At 44.8% G+C, this 20,553-nt stretch overlaps 1 protein-coding gene across 4 annotated transcripts in view; it reads left to right on the top strand.

Annotated features, from left to right (window-relative positions):
* The window catches only part of RNF152 (ring finger protein 152), a 73,775-nt gene that overhangs the window by 37,811 nt on the left and 15,411 nt on the right, over positions 1-20,553 (top strand). The window contains exons 1-2 of one of the 4 annotated variants that reach the window (XM_012519717.4): positions 2,742-7,590; positions 8,145-8,311. The exons of 2 other annotated variants lie outside the window; for them this stretch is intronic. The gene's annotated coding sequence lies outside the window, so the exon portion shown is untranslated. Of the gene's footprint in view, positions 1-2,741; positions 7,591-8,144; positions 8,312-14,542; positions 18,668-20,553 lie in introns of those variants that run through there. One more of the 4 variants, XM_004478667.5, reaches the window with a different exon arrangement.

Raw genomic sequence — 20,553 nt, 5'->3', positions numbered from 1 at the left:
TCTCTGTGTTTCTCTCTCTACTTTGTTTTCTTTCTGGGAGTTTTGTTTTCTTGCTGGCCAGGTGGTAAGTGCTCCCACTAGTGAAGGTAAACCATAAATGACGGGCAGGGGCACAAACGGCGATGGAGAGCAGCTGGGTATGCTAGGCTAGAGGTTTTACTCGTTAGCCCATGTAATCTTGAAAACAGATCGTGAGGTATGTATGCTTGTCAGACCGACACTCGGTAAGGCTGAAAATCTTGCCCGAGGCCATATAACGAATTAGGGATTCAGTTCTGGGCTCCTCAGGTTCCCAGGTCCAGCAGAGTTCTCTCTCCCGGCCCTGGAGTGCTTCCTGAAGGCTGGCATCCTTCCTCTGGTTGTCTTCCTACTGCCTGAAAGAGAAGTATTAATGGTTCCCTGCCAGGCTCCTCTTTCAGAAGCGTTCCTACCAGTTTCCCGGAACGTGAGGACCACCCTTTGTGGTGTTTGCTCTGTGTTGAGGCTGCAGCACGGGCTCGTGGGCTTATCACATTCCAGCAAACAATTAAATAAGCAATTACAGGGGAAGGGAGTGAGGAAAAGGAAAGCTGGGCACCCTGCCAGCAACCATCCATATGCTTAGGACCACCTCACCTCTAAGCCAAAGAATTGTCCAGGCTTGCGGGGGTGGCGTAGGGAAGGGAGCTCTGTTTGCAGAAAGAAACACCCGGGTAGAGACAAGACTGAATCCTTTAAGATTGCTCAGGTAGTGGGTAGAATGAGACATGGGCCTCGGATACAAGGGGTCCCCAGTTTGGTTGTAAAGGACCGTAGTACCTTGTCTTTGACTTTTTATTTCATGATACTATAGCAGCTCTCCGAGATAGCTTGTTGGGATTGTGTGTGTGAGGGGGAGAGATGGAGTCTAGAGCAAGGGACAGCATGTTTGGATTAAAAATGTGCGTGTGCGTTGGCCAAGGTTTTGAGCTTGCTTATGTGAGGTTCGTCAAACCGAAGTGGTTACAAAGAGCAGAACCATCAGCAGTGGGAAATGGGTCTGAGGAGTGGGGTGTGAGAGCCTCCGGGGGAGCAAGGCTTCCCCTTCCTTTGGTGGAAGGTTGACTTCATGGCAAACTCTATGACACAGCATTGTGTCCTAAGGTACAATTAAACCCAAGGTGGGAATGAGTGTATTTAACCTGTTTAAAATGAAATGATACAAAAATGCTTAAAACCTGCTTTTTTACTCTAAACCTCAAACTTCAGCAACTACCTAAAGAAAGGGTGATGTTTTCTAGCACAGAAACTTCCAGATGGCCACCTTGGTTTGAGTGGGGCCCAGACTGGGGAGTACCGTGTGCCCGGCTGGGTGGGTCAGCGGGAGGGGCTGCTGGAGTTCGGGCATTCTGTGTTGTCATCATCATTTAACAAGGTTTTCTCTGAGCCCTCTAGCCTTTCCCTTCTTACACACCAGAGCCCTAATCGTCTCCTCCCTAAGTGAATAAGGAAACCATCCTCCCCTAGCCTCACTACAACTATAAAAATTGTACAATGTCACTAACATTTTTCTGTCCTCAGGTCCACTTCTGGCCCTCGGAGGGGGGGTGGGGCGGACCGAGGGGAAAAAAGTGAATGAAACAGGCTCTTTGTTGCTTGCCCTACACAAATTGTTAATGGCTAGGGTGAGTAGGTGAATAACTGCCTTTTTTGCAAGGCCATTGTGAATATCTAAAGGTCATCAGAGTCTTTAAAGCTAAGTTAAAATGCATTTTGCACATTCCCTTGAGAAATCAAGTGTCATTGTGTCTTATTATCCTTGTTGGAGATCCAAGTTTTAAGCACATACTACCTGCAGATCCAAGTGACTGTTGCTTTTATTCTTTTGTAACCCCCAGAATTATTGGATAGACATGTGGTGAATAATTTGGTCTGTTTGTGCTAATGATTTAGAAAAGGAAATGTACCTTTAAGACCAAAATTGTACTGTGACTCTCCTACAGTCCCGAACCTGTTTCTCACACAAATAAGAACAACAAACACATAAACACCCCTAGTTCGGGTGGCTTATTCCATGGGATGGAGGTGCTGAATGGTTACCCTTTGCCCAGATACAGGATGGAGTTAGGGTACGCTTTTTATGATTTTTCAGTGTTCTGCGATTCATAACTCTTTTCAGGCTAGCTGTGTGAGGTTTTGTAAATATGGTGCCTTAATTCGCTGAGCTGCTATCACAAATACCACAAACTGGTTTTGGCTTAATGGCAACCCACTGGCCTCATGACTTTGAGGCTAGAAGCAGTCCAAAAGGAAGATCTTGCTTGGCAAGGCTTGCTTTCTCCCTGAGTCGGTGGCATTTGGGGGTGCTGGCTGCTGACAACCCTTGGGGTTCCTTGGCGTGTATCTCTTCCTCATGACACATGACAGAATCCTCTCCTTTTGTATATTCTCCCGTTTCTGCTGACTTGCGGCTTTGTCCCCTGTGACCTTCTGCAACTCCTGCCTTCTGGATTCTCTCTTTATAAGATGGACTAAGACCCACCCTCATTCATTTGGGCCACATTTTAACTAAAAACGACATGTTCAAGAGGTCCTCCTTACAGTGGGTTCACACTCACAGGAATATAGATTAAGAGTGGCAAATGTGCCGAGGTCCATGATTCAGCCTACTACAGAAGTTTGTCATGGATTTGACATGTGGCTGAAAATGATAAGCATTGTTTGTGCTCTGTAGAGTCTTCGTGCTTTTCTGGATACCTAGGTTGTATAGGTTTTTAAGCAATAGCAGATCATCCTGAAGAAAATATCTAATGTGGTGATGCCTGACTTGAGAAACTGAGCCTGACCAAAGTACCATTAAGCTAAATCACTTCTAGCAAGAGGTGGCTTTTCCATTACCCTGTGTGTGGCATTTAAAAGAAAATAGATTTCTTAATCACTCAGAAAAGTTGCCAAAGTGTTTCTTCCCACAGAGCAAATGGATGGGCACTTGGCCAGGCCTGAAGTTTAAAAGGCAGGACACTTGGGAGGAAAACTGCTCCAAACCACTTCCGTCCTGTGGAACCAGTGGTTGTGGTTGAACGGGTTGCCCAGACCAGTCATAAAATAGGACATGACTTGAAGGCACCCAGGAAAGCACTTGATAGTTAGGTGCTATGTAGGAAGGGACAGGTCGCAGATAAGCTTCATGCAGGGCCTAATTTTTGTGGAAACAAGTTTCTAGGGAAACAGAACCGTGATGTTTGGCTTGAGGGAATTGTGAAAGTAAGTGATAGGCTGGCCTCCCCAGGAGAAACTGACTCCTTGAAGTCGAAAGAACGTGTTCTGTTTTTATGTCTGGTACGTGGTCAGCCGTCAATTAATAGAACTGGGCTGTGCGTTAGAAAACTAGGTCACAAAAGGTCTTTCAGGAAATGTTTATAATGTGGAATTATTCTGACCCTCATTGTGTTGACTACAACACAATGGCTTGTTCATAATAAATTGTTCAGTGGGGAAAAAAGGTAATGAGGGGAATTGCTGGGTGAGTAAATGACAAAGTGGTGGTAAAAATAAATTTGAATCCTTCAAAATCAGGACTGGGTTTAGTTTTGTGATTTGCTCTTACATTCCCTGTGCAAGCTTTAAAACGATGCCCTCTACTAAAGCCCCTGGGCCAAAGCCAGCCTAGCCACCTGTTTTTATAAATAAAGTTTTATTGTAACACAGCCATGCCCATTTGTTTCCATATTGTCCTTGGCTGCTTTCTGCTACAATGGCAGAACTGAGCTGTTGTAATATGTACTATATGTCCAACAAAGCCTAAAATATTTACTGTTCCTTTACAGAAAAAATGAATTGACCCCTCTTCTAGAACCTTGCCACTCGAAGAGCATTGCTATTACTAAGGCACTAGTTAGAAATGCAGAATCTTAAGCTCTGCCCCAGCCATAGTGAGTCAGAATCTGCATTTTCAGAAGATCCCCAGATGATTGATGGGCAAGTGACCTGAGCAGCACTGGCCTAGGATGGGTTCTTAACTGGGGTTTCATGGAGAGGCTCCAGAGATCAAACTCTATGAAATTATTTGCAAAATTCTGTTTGTGTACCTTTGTACATTTTTCTGGGTAGAGGGTTGGTGCCCCTTGTCACTTTCTGAGAATTGTAAACCCCAAAAGTTAAGACTCACTAGACCTGAAAAAGGAAGCTTGATTGAGAATGGATTCATATTGGAAATGAAGGTCGGTCACTGAGATCTCATGACACTGCACCTAAAAAAAAAGTCAGACCAAGCTCCTGCTCACTTATTTATTTAGTTTTAAAGAATTTAGGATTTGCAGCCCAACACAGCTGTTGGAATATGACATTTTGTAACTATTATTAATGGATAGAGGACTATTTCATGGATATTGGTTCCTTGAGCCTTAATGGCTAATGTCATATCACATTGCAGTCTGGAGATATTTATTACATGCCTCTCCCACCTTGGAAAAATGAAAGCGCTAAGGTCTAAAATTACAGCCCCTCGTATTGACTTTTTTTTTATGGGCACATACTAGAAATCACTGCTAGTTAGCCTGACAACGTTATTAAACATCCATCATTTAGGGAGTCCCATAGGGATTTCTAAAAAGCAGAAGTGGAATCTGAAATGGGCTGAGCCAGCCTTCTGATCACCCGCCTTGTGAATGACATTCCATTCGCATGGCTATTTCTTGTACCCCATGAGCCTTTCTCACCCCATACTAGTCCCCTGGAGTAGATAGGAGGGAACAGAAGATTGAGAAGCCTGGCATGCGATTTCTGTGTTGTGCAGATGGATGGATGATACTGGGGGGTAGAAGCTGGGCAGAATAATAAAGGGAAGTTTAGCAGTGGTGCCTTTAGAAAACGATGGTTTCAGAGCTAGAGAAAGGCAACAAGCTCAGAAATGCATGACTACCTGAGGAAGTGACCTTGGAACCAAAATATTATTCCCCACAAACCCAGAAAGGTGCACATTACTTTGTGATACCACCTAAAACTTTAGTAGTCCATTAGAGATTATCGTAGGGTAAAACGGACACTTAGTCTTAGAAACGTAGATACTTTTTGATGTTCCTCTCAATGGGACAGTTCTCCTCCAGGACACACAGGGACCTGGTGCTAGGCCTGCCCTCTTCTGGGTTCTGGGAGCTGGGGTGGAACTGTGTGAGGAGCAGGGCTGGAGCCAGGAAATCTGAAAGCCCACGCACAAGGCCGGAAGTTAGAAGAAACCCACAGTTCAAACACCAGGGTAGTACGGCAAGGAGAGAGACAACCAGATGTTACCAGGAGCCCCCAGACCCCAGCATGTGGGTTTGGAAGAGGAAGAGGAGCTTAGAGAGAGGACACACTCACCCTTTTGTGGCCATAGCTCTTTGGGACCATGGCATTATGAAGACAGAGACCAGCCAAATTGCAGGATCTTAGATTTTACTCATGTCGAGACTTTCCTGCTTCATGGGAGCAAGGCCTTGGGGGTCTCCAGTGTAGCTCATTGGTTACATGCATTTCCTGGCTCTGTCCATGGACAGACCGTGAGCTCACTGTTAACCAGATATTGGTTTCTAAATGCTATTCTTTACAGAAAGGAACCAGGGCTGACTCCTGGCCCATGACAGGAAAAGTACAATCAGAGAAGGATGGGGACATGGCAGAAGGACATAGGAGCTAGCTCGAAGTCACTCCACTGGCCAAACCTGGGACATTTTCAGCATCAGAACAACTATAACAATTAACAGACTATAACTGAGTAATGTAAAATCTAGAGTCAATATAAATAAGTAAATAAGGAAAAGGGAACATTTTATCTTCAATAAGAATGCCATGTAGCAGAAAGGATGGAATTAAAAATCATCCTTTGACAATCATCCTGGTTTTAATTCATTCAGGTAAGACATTTTTAAAGCATGCTAAAATTAGTGAGTGGAAGTTTGGTAAGGGCAGAATATTTCCATAACCTTAGGGTATCTCTGCACAAAATACTTATTATATACATATGGGGGCAGGGAGGAAGAGAGTGTTAAGTCACCGACAGTGGGGAAACCTTGGCGACATGAGTGATCTGAGTTGATAGAGAACTGTTGAAGACTGAAGAAGACTAAAGAAATACAAGTAAATTGGCATGTAACCCCGGATTCCCTCCCTTTGCATTATTAGGCCATTTAGTGAAATTTGAATGGAGCCTAGTAGTGTGCTCAGGTTGATTTCCTGATTCTGATGGTCTTGCAGTTATGTAGGAGAGCATCTTACTTGAAACAGACCCAGAAGCATACTGGGATAATGGCACACTTGGTCTGTAACTTACTCTCAGATGGTTTAGGGGGAGAAGTTATTTGTTTTTGCAATAAAGTGGGAGCCTGTAGATAATCAGTATGGCCATTGAGGTCGTAGAGGATGATGGTAAATGTTAGCTGGGATTGCAAAAGTGTGAGGAAGGCGAGGCTGCTTGCTCTGACTTTAGCAGAGAAGCAAGTTCCCGATGGAGGAGGAGGGAACAGGTGGGAAGTAGGTTTAGGATACAGGATGTCAGCCTAAAAAAGTCAGGGCAGGGAAGTGGATTTGGCCCAATGGATTGGGCGTCTACCTCTCACATGGGAGGTCCAGGGTTCAAACCCAGGGCCTCCTGACCTGTGTGATGAGCTGGCCCACGCGCAGCACTGATGCATGCAAGGAGTGCTGTGCCATGCAGGGGTGTCCCCCAAGTAAGGGAGTCCCACGCACAAGGAGTACACCCCGTAAGGAGAGATGCCTAGCGTGAAAAAAGTGCAGCCTGCCCAGGAATGGCGCTGCACACACAGAGAGCTGACACAGCAAGATGACACAAGGAAAAGAGGCACAGGTTTCTGGTGCTGCCAACAAGAATGCAAGCAGACACAGAAGAACACACAGCGAATGGACACAGAGAGCAGACAATGGCGGTGGGGGGGGGGGGGGGGGAGAGAAGTAAATAAAAAATAAATCTTAAAAAAAAAAAAAAAGTCAGGGTAGAGGTTCCCCAGGAGAGGTTCTTGAGACAGGGTGGGTTAAGACGGCAGTGGATGTGAGTGTGGAGGTGGCCGCAGGGGCCTGGAGGGAGGGTTTGGAGGGCAGAGGTGCAGAGACCTCAGCGCTTCCCCCCAGGGCCACCCTGATGGCCGAATGCTTTGTCTCTGCCCAGCCATGGGTGTTAGCACTAGCAGGGGGTGCTCTGAGGCTATCTGTAGCGGACTCGGGCATGCTGAGGCCAGGTGGGGTCTCCGGGGGTGCCAGGATTACAAGGGCCTATTCTAGAAAGGGAGGTTGGTTTAAGCTCACCCTGAGGTGCGTTTCATTTACTCGCAGGTCTCCGAGATTTGTTTCTGCTAATACTAAGGAAAAGCTTTCTGGCTCAAAGTACAGGCCCAAATGTGAGGATTTAAGCATTAGTCTTCTGTCTCCAGATACAGAGCTGAGCCTCAGAGTTCTTCTGTGATGATGGCTCTGGCCCTTCGAACAGCCAAAGCCCATGAAAAGCCAGAAGAGCCTGACGTCGTCGAATAGACAAAACCATTTGTGTTTCCTGTGAATTTAATCCACCGAAGCTATGTGCTTCCATACTGTGCTTTACAGATAGAGAACATGTGTTTCCTGCTCCAGAGGAACCAAATTCTGGTGAGAATTGTGAATGAACAAATAATTCTATCGCAGCGTGGGGAGCTGTTTAATGGGGGCTAATCTCGGCCTGAGGAATTAGAGGAGCCTTGAAGGGGTGTGGCAGGAAACCTGCAAGGCAGCAGGAACAGAGGGGGGCAGCTGGGACTTGGGTGGCGTCCTGGAGCCTAGGGGAGGGGCCAGGGTGGAGGAAGGGGCCTGGCTGACGGTCGGAGCCCATGGACCCTGAGTGCCATATGCAGCACGCGCGTGTGGGTGCTGTGAGCTGAGCACTCTGCTGGAAGCTCTGCCTGTGCACAATAGAAACTGAGCATAGAGGAAGGGCCAGGTGACTTTGGTGGCTTCTTACATGTGTTGTCGGAAGGGTGATCAGCAGTCTTCAGGGAAGTGTGAGAGGCCTCCTAATGCTGTCGTGAGGCTTTTTCCTGCAGATACTCTTAGAAGTCGAAAGAGTCACTAAGCAGAAGGAATGGATACCCGTGAGAAGTACTTTGCTCTGTGGGGACTCAGCGGTATCTGTAATCAACTGGTTTTTCTAACTTCTTATTTTGAAGAACTTCAAACCTGCAGAAAAGTGAGGAGAATGGTAGAAAGTCACCAATCTTAGCATTTGGCCACTTGGGGCCACACCCTCCCACTTGGCTCCTGAGTACTTCCAGCATGTGCCTCCTGAGAACAAAGTCATTCTCCTCCAGAATCACAGCTCCATGGTCATGCCCAAGTAAGTCGCCCGTACCTGATGGAGTCGTCGGATACACTGCCCATCCTTCATTGCTGCTTCCCCGCTATCCTGGATCCCACTGTGGTCTGTGCTTCGTATTTGGTTACCACGTCTCCTTAGTCTCTTACAGTCTGAAACAGACTCTTGCTTTTTTGTGTCCTTTCCTTGCCAGCCACTGAGATTTTTGAGGAGTTCAGTCCTGCATGTCCTGTTTGCTCACAGTTAGATTCCAGATGAACATTTTGTCAAAAATCTCCCATAAGCCGTATTGTGGTCTTCCCATTGGGTCCCACAAGGAAGCACGTGATGTCAGTTTGCTCCTTGATGGCAGGTGCTGAATTTGATCTTGGCTAAGGTGTCCCTGCCAGGACTCTCCATTGTAAAGTTAACTTCTCCTTTTAACACTTACTAAGAGCTATGCATGAGGTGATACTTTGAGGCAGCTGCCAACAACCTGCCTCCCGATGATGAGCATCTGTTAATGAGCTTTGCCTACATTGGAGAATGCAAAATGGCGATTTTTAAATAATTAGTAGTTTGTCATATATAAGTGTCATTTTTAAGTTAAAAAAAAAAAAAAGACCTCTCCCCTTTTCATCTTTTTTCCCCTTCTCATTCTGTTTTTGTTTTTTTTCCTTTTGAGTATCACCATGGACTCATGGATTTTTCTTTCTGTTCAGTGTCTTATAAAACTTTACCATCTTTCTTTCTAATGTTCAAATGTTGCCAAGTTTGGCCAATGGGGCCTCCTATAGGCCAGCTCCCGTTGGATGTGTCCCCAGCATTCTTTTTTTTTTTTTTTTTTTTAAAGATTTATTTATTTATTTAATTTCCCCCCCTCCCCTGGTTGTCTGTTCTTGGTGTCTGTTTGCTGCGTCTTGTTTCTTTGTCCGCTTTTGTCCGCTTCTGTTGTCGTCAGCGCACGGGAAGTGTGGGCGGCGCCATTCCTGGGCAGGCTGCACTTTCTTTTCACGCTGGGCGGCTTTCCTCACGGGCGCACTCCTTGCGCGTGGGGCTCCCCCACGCGGGGGACACCCTTGCGTGGCACGGCACTCCTTGCGCGCATCAGCGCTGCGCATGGCCAGCTCCACACGGGTCAAGGAGGCCCGGGGTTTGAACCGCGGACCTCCCATATGGTAGACGGACGCCCTAACCACTGGGCCAAAGTCCGTTTCCCTCCCCAGCATTCTTTGAACTCTCCCTTACTTGTTCCAGGCTTACCTTGTTTTTCCCTGTCCCAGACTTGGGATCAGCCATTTCCCCAAGTATTAAATAATACTGAGAAACCAATATCTGGGAGTTGTGTCCCCATTGTTATTGGGGTGTTATCATTTCTAGGCCTTTTTAGTGAGCAAAGTTTAGATTATGTATATGATTTTAAACCATGAGTGTACTCTGACAGCTTCAATTTACATGCAACACAACTGCATTCTTTCTCATCATCCCTTATTTTCATTTGAGGAAACCTATTGTTTCCTAACATCAATGTAATTGCTTATTTGTTTTAGAATGTAGCATATACAGAATAATTTCAGAATTGCTACACTAGCGCCATTACAAACAACAAACCAAACTGAAGTTCAATATTACATTGAAGTTTTATTATGATTCAAAGAACATATCCCACTAAGGGGGTACAGAGTGCTTGTGTTGAGAAGGTACTGGAATGTGTTTATGCCATCAAGTTGAGTCTGGCTCAATTGTTTCTGTTTTTATTTACTTTTAGGGTTTGATTTTGTTTGTCCTTTTTGAGTTAACTTGTTTTCTGGATATCTACAACATTTGCCAGGTTCAGATAGCCACACTGGATAAAGGATACCTACAGAGGTACACTCAGGCCTTGCTCTCGTGCCTATCCCTTCAGCCCCATTCCTACCCACCCCCATGTTGGCAACCACTTGCGTTAGCTGGTTTGTCCTTTCCGTGATTATTTTGCAAAAATAAGGATCTATATATATATATATATATATAATATATTATTTTTAAAAATTTATTTCTCTCCCCTTCTCCCCTCTCCCCCGGTTGTCTGTTCTCTGTGTCCATTCACTGTGTGTTCTTCTGTGTCTGCTTGTATTCTTGTCAGCAGCACTGGGGATCTGTTTCTTTTTGTTGTGTCATGCTGCATCAGCTCTCCATGTGTGCGGCCACTCCTGGGCAGGCTGTGCTTTCTTCGCGCTGGGCTGCTCTCCTTATGGGGTGCACTCCTTGTGCGTGGGGCTCCCCTACGCGGGGGACACCCCTGCGTGGCACGGCACTCCTTGTGTGCATCAGCACTGTGCGTGGGCCAGCTCCACATGGGTCAGGAGGCCCGGGGTTTGAACCCTGGACCTCCCATGTGGTAGGTGGATGCTCTTATCAGTTGAGCCAAATCCACTTCCTGGAGCTATATATTTTTGTTCCCCCTCTTTCTTTCCCTTGCTTTTTTTGTTTTACAGCAGCCACTCCGTAGCCTTGCACAGACATCTCCTGTGTTCTTTTTCATCACTGCTCCACTGCAGGGAGGGGCAGCTTACACAGTGAGTCTCCTGAGGATGGGCAATGTGATCCCCTCCCCAGCGTACTGCTGTTGCAAATAGTGTGACATGAATTACGTTCTTGTGTTGCGAGGCTCTTTACGTAGATAGGCGCGGCAAGGGTGACTGACATCAGAGATGCACACGAGAACAGTCTGAGTCCTCACAGGCCCTAGAACAGAGAGGAACCACAGGCCTCGTGGGGCCACACGGGGACGCGTCAGGCACGCGGGGAGCAGAGGTCCTGGCTGCGGGACTGCCTTTACAGCATTCCAGGGTAGAGCCGAGGCGCTCAAGAAGAGTGGGACTGGGAGACTGTACTCGACTTCTGAGCTGGGGGTGGGGTGCAGAGGGCAGCTGTTTCTCTTGTCTAAGCAGGTGTCGGGGTGGACCCTGAGAGACCTGACAACAGAGTCTAGGACCCTGGCACCCTGAGGCATCATGACAACAAGGAGACCCTGTAGGTTACCACGCACCTCAGACCAGCCCAGGCAGCATGACCGTGGGAAAAGTCCCCGCTTTGTCTTAGAAGAGGAATTGCTGCCTCAGGAGGTGAAATCATATGTAGCTTTTTTAGAGGATACCTCAGGAAATGTACTATTTCGTAATCGCAACAGCAGAGAGTGGCTGTTGGGGGGTGTATTGTTAGGGCCGTTTTTACTTAGGGGAAGGAATTGAATTCTCAGTGGTGGATATCAGAAAAGCTGGGAGCTGTTTGAAGATATTTACCTGGGGTCCCACCTCCAGAGGCTGGTTTGTTTGGTCATCAGTGGGACTTGACAAGCCATGCATCCAAACTACTTTGTAGAAATACTATAGTATTTAACAACTGAGTTTAGTTACTTATACAGTTTACCATTCCGAGAGGAGGTAAATAAACGCGTGATATTAATACATGAATCTTCTACTCGTGATTTCTGAATTGCCTACAAATACTGGTAACTATATAGCTTTAATTTTTTGCAAGGGCTTGATTTCAATTAGTTTTCATTCATCTTGCCAACATTCACTTCCTGAGTGCCAGTCTTTGCCTGGGTCCTGAGATGCGTCAGAAAAGACCAACCGGCTCCCTATTCTTCGGGTCTTCCTTCTCATTGGGGGAGATGTAGATAGAGGGTCGTGGAGCTTCTCCGTCCACCAAATGCTGGCTCTGTGTGTGGGTTTCTGCCCTCAAGGTCACTGTCAAATGGGGGAGACTCAAGATGAGGGGGATCTAGGAGAGCAGAGTAGTGGCACCTGACCCAGCTAGAGAGGGAAGGGAAGGCTTGTTGGGGAGGTGGTGGACACTGGAGCTGAATTTTCCCAGACAACAAAAGGGAGGGAAAGAATTCCAAGGCAGGAGAACCATGTGTGCAAATGCACAGAGGCGGGAGAGGCATGCTGCTTTTAGAGAAGTAGCTCAGAATGGCTGGGGGGTGGGATTCAGGCCTAAATAAGTATGGACAAGTAACCAGGAGCTCTGTCATCGGCTCCAGTGCCTGGTGCTTAGTCAGTGCTCAAGAAATCATTAGAGGATCGATTGAACTAATGATGACTTGATGATCTGCTGGATAGAGCAGTTTTGTATTAGGTTTTTGCTAACCACACCCATAATTAAAGGCATGGGTGTACTCAGTGTATTTTATATTTTGTGGATAAAACTGATTGTTTAAAAAATATGAGTGATAATCAGATTATGAAAGTAACCATAATTTGAGGGAGGTCACCTGGCGTGACATTTTGACCCTTTCTAGAGTGATGGTCAGAAAGAAAAATCTCTTCATGACGGTTAGGTCTCTTGATCTGCTTCTTATAAAGCAGCTTTGGGGATAGATGACATTTAAAAAATTCTTATCCCTTTGGCCCGGAGGGCCCTCTTAATGTTTCCCATCAGCTAAGGAAAAACAATCAGGTGAGATGGCCCTTTGTTCGGTTATGGGGGCTGCAGAGTCATGTCCTCAGGAAATCGTGTTTGATTGTGTGCCTGTGGTTCTTTGGTCTCGTTGATACTCCGTTAGCAACACAGAGGAGGTGTAACAATTAGAACTGTCATTTGAAGGATGCACATTCCTGTTGGAAACGTGGAATTGCATTTGCAGCTGTAGCAGCCAGCCACTGGGAATCACTGTAGGTTTGAACGTCTTTGAGTCTTGCTACCACCCTCCTCCTTTTAATGTAGGTTAAATATATTGAGTCACTCAGTATCTTGAACATTAGGGAATTACTTTCTGAAACAGACTGATTTCTCAAAAAACCAATTTCATCTGATTCCAGTCACTTACATTAGCTAGCAGTTTATGAGGAATCTATTTTCATTTAGATTTGGATCTTTTTGGGCTGCTGGAAATACCTTATTGTTTTACTCATTATTGCCCCATTTCTATGAAATGCCATCAGTAGACATAAAGTGGCAGGTATCACTGTATTCTCTGTTGGTAACCAAGTCTGTGAATTTTCATGGAAACATAGAATCGGGATGGACCAAAGCATGCTGGTATCGTTTAATTGACACAGTGACTTGAAATGTGCTTTATTTTGCTTTGATGAATTAAAATCTTGATTAAGCAGATATAGTTACCGTACTACTATAGGTACTTATAAAATGAGAGCAGACTGACAGAAGTCATAGTAATATCTCTACAGAGTGAAGGTAGTGATGCGCAGACTGGCAAAATATATTACAATCAAATTCATATTTTGATTGAGAACACATGTTGTTCTTTGTATCTGACAAGACCTACTACAGGTACGTTCTTGGGTGGTTTTTAAAATCTTATCAGTTTGGTTGGCTGGCCTGAAAGCAAATGAAATTACAGTGAAAGTCTCCATTTTAATTTATTTTCTGTGTACAAAAATACAAGCTTGTTAAATCAGGCTGTTTTTAAAAGTCAGAGGCAGAATTTCAAAAATTTAAATAATAGTAGCTCACTGTTTTTAGATGTATTTTTTGGCTACTCTGAGAAAGATATTTTTAAAACTGAAACTATTGGTAGATTAAACAGGCTTAATTGAATAGGGTAGTAGTATGTGGATGGGGAATATTTTTGCCTTTCTTAATTGGGAGAACAGTGTTCATCAAATAAGTTATATAAATTATTTTAACTAAAACTCCTAGCTTAGGACAAATGTTCTGTACTGAAGAGAGTTTTTTGATTTAAGTAGTTAAGTGTCTATATAAATGTGCATTAAAACAAAAATTAAATATTCACATTGTGAATGACAATATAGACTTTCCTACTTGTTCAAATCCAAAATGCTTTAGATAGAATTCCTCTCAACAAAAAAATATCCTTTTGTGGTGGTAAAAATGTTGATCAAATTGATTAATTCAGATGTTTAGGTGACTCTCTGACTCTCACGTAAACATGACATATCTCACTGAAACATCAAATATGACTTGAATATTTTAATTCCCCTAAAATTGAATACACTTGATTTTATGACAAATAATTGCAGTGGTACCATAACAAAACCAGTTTGATTTAGAAATTGTCTTTCTCTTAGTTTTAAGAAAATGAATTGGCTTCTATGTATAAATTTACCTATAGATCATCACACACACATATATATATATCATATATATATCAACACATTCTATTTAGAATTTGTATTTAATTTTAAATGGCTTTACTGTTTAGGAAGTAAATTGATTCTTATTTGATGAGAACTTTAAGCTTTAACATTTAAGAGGAAAACATTTTTTATGAAAGTCATTTACACAAACAACTTTTGAATTAATAAAATGAAGCACTGCTTTCAGCCAACTTAAAAGTTTTATTTTGACAGTGAAAATAGGGAGTGAACATTGTGTCCGAAGCATTTTTTTTTCTGGCAGCTTAAATACTTTATGTGTGGTTTTGAATATAAATTTTTTAATAAGCCATAACCTCACTTTTCAATTTTTTAATTTCTTAGAAAACTATATATTCTTATCAAGATAATACTGTGAGGGAAGCGGAGTTGGCCCAATGGTTAGGGCATCCGTCTACCACTTGGGAGGTCCACGGTTCAAACCCCGGGCCTCCTTGATCCGTGTGGAGCTGGCCCATGTGCAGTGCTGATGCGCGCAAGGAGTGCCCTGCCACGCAGGGATGTCCCCACGTAGGGGAGCCCCACGCGCAAGGAGTGCGCCCCGTAAGGAGAGCCGCCCAGCGCGAAAGAAAGTGCAGCCTGCCTAAGAATGGCGCCCACACTCGGAGAGCTGACACAACAAGATGGTGCAACAAAAAGAAACAGATTCCCATGCTGCTGACAACAACAGAAGCGGACAAAGAACACGCAGCAAATAGACACAGAGAACAGACAACTGGGGCGTTGGGGGGGGGCGGGGAAGGGGAGAGAAATAAATAAAATAAATCTTTAAAAAAAAAAAAGGTAATACTGTGAGGGTAGGATTTGCATTTTCACTCAGGTATTAAATTAAATGAGTGCGCACTCTGCCGTTTGCTGTAGTTGGCTTCATTCATCTGTAAAGATGTCTGTCTAAATAGGAGGAAGGAGCTTAAACCAAATAAACAACAAACGGAAGATGATAAAAAGACAGCATTTTCCAGCATTGATCCTCCACTCAAAGCCCAGTGTTTAGAGAAAGGAATTTACAAGACACCATAGGCTGTTGGCCTAGAGACCTGCTGCTCTAGTTAACCCTGTGATGATGTCACACACTACAGAAATTCCTAGTTATGATTTACTGGAGCTTTGCAGAGATGAGTGCTGAGAGTTGGGTTGAGTAGAATTTCGAACACCATTGAGGTTTAAAGTCTATAAACGTAAAAATTCATGATTCAGAGTCCTACCACTGTTTTTTTCTAAAAGGCATATTAATCAGAACAAATTTTTGTTGTCTAATGATCCTCTTGGTGAAACATCTTCATATGTGTAAAATTAAGTGATAAAACTAGTTTCCCAATAATTATCTGAATTTTACATGGAAGTCAGGACTTTGGACATCAGAAACCTCAAGGTCAGAGAGTAACCTGCAAGCCCCTTGCTTATCCTACATTTTCTCAGTGGAGCACTGCAATGCAAAAATGCGCCTTCTGTCCCTTTGTGGAACCAGAAACCTGGGAATCTGCCCCACATCCCTCCCTCTCTCCCCTGCCTCACCCACTTCCAAGTCCTCTGGATTTGCTGTTTGGTCTTCCCCTTTCCCTCAGTCCCCACTGCACCGCCCATCCCTCCCAGCTCTGCCTTGAATCTCGGCCCATCCCACCTTGATGCCAGATGAACTTTAAAAATAATGCAGTTACGATATGATCGCTATTTTTCTCCCTTCCATGTCTTCACAAGGCTATTGCTAACACGAAGACCGACCCTGGTGTAATGTGTAAAAGGAAGGGAGGGACTGCTGTCTTCCCCGCCTTGGGTTCCCACCTCTTCTGCAAAATAAGAACTTGGCCTCACCCAGTGTGGGAGGCCTCTGCCTTTCTCAGGATCCCTCACTTCCCTTTAGGATTGGAAAGGGGGAGGCCCTTCTGTAGCTGGTTTTTGCTTCCTCCTGGACTCCTCTCCCGCCCCTCCCCTTTCTCCTCCTCCTTGTCCCTCCCCCCCCACCCCACCCCTTTCCCTTCCTTTGAGCCAGGGGTTGCTCTGTGCTCTTGCTGCCTCCTGCTGACCTTTGCCTGCCTGCAGAGACAGCTGCTCTGGGTTGAGCTGGAATGTGGAAAAGGATGAAGCGCCGTTTTGGCCTTGGGGCCAAGCTGTGCCTTCCAGTCCCCACCTGTATATATACCTGAGGCCCCATTTTACCCGCCGTTTCTCTGTGCGCTTCTGGATGGGGTTCCAGTGCAGAGGGAATGAGGATCGTGCTAAAGTAGCTGGTTAGCTAGTACGCAAACCCCGCCACCCTGCCTGCCAGCCGCTCCCACTTCTCTTCCAGGTCACCGGTGAGGTTACTGGTAAGAGCTAATGTTCACAGAGTGCGGACCACATGCCGGTATGGTTCTAAGTGCTCAACGTGGGGTAACACGTTTAATCTTAATAACCCCACGAGGTAGGTGATGTTAGCACCTTCGATGGAGAAGTTTGAGTCATTTGCTGGGCCGCCGGCCGAGACTGTGCTCCTGACCCCTGAGCTGTGCCCCCTCCTCTGGGTCTCTGTGCCTTTGCCTACGTTGTGTCCTGTCTCTGGCAGACTCATCATCCTTCACATTAGCCTCAAAAACCTTTCCTGGCTTTCCTGGACGCACAGCCCTTCCTTCTTTCCTCCGCTGAACCCGGTCACCTTGTGCTGCAGTGATGAGCACAGCTGTCTACACTCCCACCCCCCTTTGCAGGCAAGGACCCCATCTTTTCCTCTGTAGGTCCAAACAAGCCTAGACTAGCATCTAGTACTCAATACGTTTCCAAATGGATGCATTAATACGATGTGTTGTTCTAGGGTTTTCCCTGGGAAATACTAAGGTGAAGTTGAATGCAAAATCACAATGCTAGGTCATCTGAGGGTACATTCAGATTATTACCGCTTGGCCTGTAAACCAATTCCTATAGCTTGGGTTTTAAGTAGACAAGTGAATCCAGACAGAAAGCAGAGTGGTGGGCACAAGGTGGGAACAGGGAGGGTTGACTCTGAGGCACAAGAGGACCTTTTTGGGCTGCTGGAAATACCTTGTTTGGGTCGTGGTTACATGGATGCATACATTTGTCAAAACTCATGAGACTTCATACTTAAAAATACATGCATTTTGTTGAAGGTGAGTTTTATCTCAATAAAATTGCCTTGCAAATAAATTTAAAGCAAATGGGGAAATCTTTTGGGTTTATTGTTAGGTTTGGAAAGGTGGATTAAGGATGGATGACCTTGGGTTGCACTGCTGTTCTGCATGGAGTTTGGAGTTCTATACTTTTTTCTTCTTACCTTGCCTTAATGGAATATCAACCCTCTTTGAGTTACTGCAGCTGGGAGTAAGAAAAGGCAGAAGTAATGCGCAGACTGACAGCTGACTCCCTGTGGTGCTTAATTTTAGTGCCAATGCCTTTAGGAATTCTTTGCAACTTCAGTGTGGGCTTAACTGGTGCGATGAATCATCATCAGCTCAGGGATGAGGTTGGGAGATTGCAGCAATAAACACTCCGCTCAAAGAAAATAATCTTATTAATGACTTTTGAATAGACTTATTTAAAGAGCTCTCTGTCAGATTCACCAGGTTTTTAATTTGCCATTGCTCTCAAATGTATAATGGAGAATTTTCTCGGGTAATTAGAAGAAATTTAAGAAATATAATTTTTTAATGTGGGAAAGTAGATGCGTCTTAACAATTAAGTTTGGGGGCTGTGGGGTTTTTCTTCTCCCCCTAATTGAGTCAAGACTTTCCCTCCCTGTATCTCCTTCCAGCCTTAGAATGCTGCAAATTAATGGTGCTCTAATTGTTGTAAATCATGCATGTTCTGCAGCACTGTGAAGTGAAGGAATGTTCGGTGTCTTTGGGAAATTTATCCAACGTCCCTTCTTGGTAAAGGTGAAACCCTGTAAAAGGGTGGAGATGAAGCTGGCCAAGTCTCAATGTTTTTAGCTACTTCCTGACCTGCCCTAACTATGCAAATGAACACCGGAGTTGTGTCCAAAGTGCAGCCCACCCAGAGGCATTTATTATCCTGCCTCTGTGCGGTTCTGCCCTGTAAGGAGTTTTGCCTTTGACTTAGAGCAGCCATGGTGTGAGGAAATCCTAGAGCCCTGCCTGTGTGTCCTCAGTCGTGGCCTTAGTACTTGCTGGTGGAGTGGCAGGCCAGCGACACCATTGGTCATGCCCTTTGCTGAACTTTCCCCCCCTGTTTAAGGAGACCTCGCATCTGTAAAGCTAATTATTCTCTTGTTTTCTCCTCCAAGTATTTTGCCTTCTATGACTTGACAGAAAACTCCGCTAAGGTAACTATGGTTGGAGCAACACGCTGAAGCTGATTTGAGGTTTGGTGTCTCTGGAGTAACTAAGGGCGGCAGGGCCGATGAGAAATGATGTCGATCTGGGGTCGTGTTTTCTGTAAATGCAGTTTCATCGGAGCATAGCACAACCTGTTCTTGTCTGTGACTGCTTTCACTTTGGCAGAACTATTTGCAAAAAGCACTGCTTGGTTTGCAAAACCCAAAATACCTACTACCTGTTCCTTTCCAGTAGAAGTTTGTGGGCTGCAGCTGTCGATAAATATAATGGGACATGTTTAAGAAAATAAATGGATTTAAAGTTACAATTTTTTCTGGAATTTGTAGGGTAAAAAAAAATAGGAAATGTGAATGGTTCATAGCATGGAAATATAAATAGATACAATAGGACGTTTGTATCTATCACTCTAATCTTAAGGCTGTGGCTCAGAGCCTGCCTACCTGCCTGGAGCGGTGCCAATGTCCGACGCGGGTCACCTGTGATGCATAAAGGAAATGGCAGTGTCCTCCCCGCTGACTTTTTTTTTTTTCTCTCTCTAAGTATCTCTGGAGTGGAAAGAACAGTAGAGCAGCTTTTGAGTTCCTTGAATGTTACTAGCCTTTCTGGTTTTCACAAGTGATGACAGTTCTTCATCTAGTGGTCTGCCTAATCCCTTAAGGGCTCCACTAAGAAAGGTCTCCTTTGGCGCTTGCTTCTGCCCTTCCCTCTTGCCTGGGCTCTCTCTGCAGTGGCTGTACATTCAGGCTCCCCGAAGGCAGGGACTCCACCTTGCTGGCCTGAGTATGCCCAGTGCCTTGAGGACGCCTGGGCAGGGTACCTTCCCAGTATATATTTGACTGTACCTGGCCCTTTTTGTCCAACACTACTAAGGCAAACTTGCTTTGCCTTAGGAGGTGTCTGAAAGGTGATAAGACTCATGTTTTTGTTTGTTTTCCATTTCTTTGGCTTACTGATGTGTTTGACTTGTGAATTCCTGCAACTCTAGGCAGAATTTTAGCTGTTGGGGTGATTGGTCGTTTTCCATTTGCTCTGCCTGTCTTTCTGTCAGGTGGCCCTTTTTATCACCCCTTCTGTCCCCGGAACCTGGGCATCCCCTGGCAGTCTTTCATCCCTTTTGTCTGTTTTTATGACTGCTGGCATCTTGTTCTTGACCACTGCTGGGGGATGGGCAAGTAGAGATAAGCAGTGTGACTGATTGTCAGGATGGACCTTGGTCCAATGGCCAGGAGGCTTCTCTCTTCAAAAGAGAGTGGAGACTCCCCTCACTGGGAACAAGTTTGGGTAATAAGGATGTCTTTCATCAGCTGGGAAGGACATTGATTTAGATATAAAATAATTTTCCTTTCGCTGCTAAAAAAAAATGCGGCGGTATCTGTTAGGATGTCAGCTCTGGCTGGACTCATTCATTGAACAAAAGGCATAAAAGGAAGAAATTTCTAATCTTCCATCTCCCATTTAGTTTAGATGCCTGCTCTCTCATGTAATTGTGCATGTTTGTGAGTTCACTAATGTATTTATAAATGATCTGTTGGGTATGCATAGCATAGAACATAGAGTATTTTTAATGGAAGGTTCTTTAGGGAATCTTCTAGTCTAGATGCCTTAGTTTACAAGTGAGGAAATTGCTGCTCAGAAAGAGGTGATTTGCTTAAGGGCAGCATCAGTTATAATCCTTCTCTCTGGATTTCTACTGGTATTGGTCATCTGATAATTAACACAAAAACAGTGGTTGTCATCACTCATGACAAATCTAAACTGAAATTGGGACTTTAAGTCCTAACATTTTCTTGATTCCAGTATACTTTGGTTTTAAATGCATATCACCAAAGTGGAAGGGGGAAAAATCCATTTTACTTCTACTTTGGGTAGTAAC

This window comes from Dasypus novemcinctus, chromosome 16, assembly GCF_030445035.2.
Source record: "Dasypus novemcinctus isolate mDasNov1 chromosome 16, mDasNov1.1.hap2, whole genome shotgun sequence".
NCBI lineage: Eukaryota > Metazoa > Chordata > Mammalia > Cingulata > Dasypodidae > Dasypus > Dasypus novemcinctus.
Note: the sequence above shows the minus strand (reverse complement) of the source record. Positions and strands in the feature narration are given on the sequence as shown.